At 41.4% G+C, this 2676-nt stretch overlaps 1 protein-coding gene across 2 annotated transcripts in view; it reads right to left on the bottom strand.

The window, feature by feature from the left end:
* Positions 1-2604: 2604 nt before the first annotated feature.
* LOC126571579 (homeotic protein ultrabithorax-like) overlaps positions 2605-2676 on the bottom strand; it is a 56176-nt gene continuing 56104 nt past the window's right edge. For both annotated transcript variants that reach the window (XM_050230226.1, XM_050230225.1), the window contains one exon: positions 2605-2676. This exon is cut by the window's right edge and continues 3277 nt beyond it. The gene's annotated coding sequence lies outside the window, so the exon portion shown is untranslated.

The following is a 2676-nucleotide window of genomic DNA, read 5'->3' on the forward strand; positions in this document are numbered from 1 at the left end:
CAACCTCAAACAAACCGATTGGCGATACGAATGGCGCGCATGGCGCAAGAATCCGACCACTCCGAAGAAGGACAAAATGGCAAAGATGTGCAATGGCAAAACGCGTTAAAAAAACGATGACGACCTCGACGATGCAACGACGACGTGGTCTGATCTTGTGATGCTCATAAATAATTTATTTCCAATATACGTCGCCATTCCGCCCTTCCGCGCTTCATCGCTCAGGTTGGATAATTTTCTACCATTTTCTTTTGCCGCCAATTCGATAAGGTTGGCGCAGCTTGTACCGCGTTTTGCAGTGCTTTCGTCGTGATCGGTTGAACGGAGTTTTTCCCCAACAATCCTCTGAGCAGAAGCCGTGGCATCTACCCATTTAATTAACCTAGCCAAAGAGGACCTAATCGAACAATTCCGTGCCACCGTGTCACGCTGATCCATTCCCGTCCCGGAGAGCGAGTATCACGTTTTCTATGTTCAACATGCAAACAAACGATGTTGTCGCTTGGTTTTTGAGCCCATCAATCGGGTTGGCCATATATGGGAACTATCATTAGAACTAACGATCCTCACAACGATTGCTCAAACGGGTTTAGGTGAAACCATACTCATTTACTTTTGAAAAAATATTAGTACAGAAACTCCTATTATTTATGAAGTTGTGTATATTTGAAGTTGTTGACTATTTTTCCATTTTTTTGGGTTTGGGCACTTCGACAGTAATAAGCAAAGAGATAGTTTACTAGCTATCTGGGGAGACTAGTAATTGAATTAGCTCCAACATCAAGAGCACTTTTCTTATGCCTTTCTGCTAAATGATGGAGCGTGATGATGACGGCGATGATGGAAGGAGTTGATGTTGCCTCCGCCGATTACGAAGGCACAATTTGATCCTCTGCAATCGCCACGCCAATGCACCCTACTTTTACGGTGTTGCTAGCGATTAAATGACGGTAATGACGACTCACGCCAGAGTTGTTCAAATTAAACACCAATTGGCGTATCGTGGAAGACAATGCCAGTAACGGTTACTGAGCATGTGCACCCTCAACGCATCATTAGAGAAGCGATTATTAATCTCACTCGTCTGTATCTTGATTACGCAACACGGCCTTGAAACTAGCTCGTTTCCAGCTCCAAGTTTCGCTCTTTATCAACTGAAGCAAAATCATCCAAATGCTCCATTTCCTTCATAGTTTCCTAGCTTAGGAGGGTTTACGGATTTTCTAAACATTTATTGCCTTCAAGAGTCGAAAAAAGGAATGATTTCTTAAAATTTTAATTGCCCCGTTAACTTTTTAAACACAAATTTAACGTACTTTTTTAAGCAAGATCCTGCTCAAGAGATTAAGATCCAGCTAATTGTGCCGAAACGGATCAATGTGCGACACAAGAGGGTGTTCTGGTATGGTTCTTCAAAAGAAATGCATTCTCACTGCAAGCCTTCTTTCCTGCTTGTCCATTAAGTGCTCCCACATCACAGTGAGGAAGCTTTAAATACTGTGGAAAATAATGCTAGACTAATAATATTTATACTTCATGCCATTTGTTGCTGGCTTCATCTAAATCTATTATTAATTTCAATTCAACTTGATTGTAATCGTCAAAGTTTTGTAACGCCACACTATATGAAGCGAGAAAATTGAGATTCGATTGAAAATTGATTGATGATAAGCGGGCCTTCGACGACGATAAGATAGTTGCTGGCATTCCTGTTGTACATTTTGCGGACTTTGTCAATAAATAAGAAAAAGAATGGAAATAAAACTGAACAAGATATCCTCAAAACAAATGCCTCTAATGCTTACACGGTGCTTTTTTACACGATATCAGCCGTAAGATGCACCCTTTCTTCCAAATTTTTCACAAAAACGGTGTCGAAAGGCAATCAAAAATCATGCCAAAAATCACCAAAAAAATCTTGTATTTTGATAGATAACATTTGATAAGAAAACAATTTAGACATTAACGGCCCGGCATCACTTCAGTTGTTGTGTTGCATTAGCTGAAAATAAATATAAAGATCAACTCATTTGTTCTTGATAAAAAGAGCAGCAGCAATTCTGGATCCTCCGATTGGCTCATCTTGTTTTTGGTGTCGATTAGTGTCTTGCCTCTGGCAGATTGGCCATGGGCGGTTGGCTGCCTCCCATTTCTTACGAAGCCCTCATTTGGTGGTAGGTAAAGGTGTTTATCGTAGTTTCATGGTTGTGGTGCACAAATGTGGTGCAATCCTCCCAAAACCGTTGCTTGGCCACTACGGTACACGTGTCCTTACGTCCTCGTTCCCTGCGGCGATAGGGGGATAGGGAGAAGCGGATCTCAGCACTTTCCTCAGCACCTCAGAAAGGTAAAACGGCAGATCTCTGTTCTCGCTCACTCTTTCCGCGCGAGAGTGAGAGATCCGAGAAAACTGCTCGAGAAATCTGCTCGAAAGAAAAATTTTCGATCAGTTTAGCGCCCCCTAGCGACAACCCTCGCAAACTGGGTGAAGCGGTGTTTACACGAGGCTGCAAATTTATCGGAAAATTTAAGGAAAACATCAGGAAAATTTAATTTTACGAACTTAGTTTAAGTAAAGAAGAGTGGTTATTTTTCATGTTATTATCATTTCATTTATTTTTCTGACAAATCTGACAATTCTGTTTTCTCCCGGATTTATCTTTCACTCTCCGCTTG

The sequence above is a fragment of the Anopheles aquasalis genome, chromosome 2 (assembly GCF_943734665.1).
Source record: "Anopheles aquasalis chromosome 2, idAnoAquaMG_Q_19, whole genome shotgun sequence".
Classification (NCBI taxonomy): Eukaryota; Metazoa; Arthropoda; class Insecta; order Diptera; family Culicidae; genus Anopheles; species Anopheles aquasalis.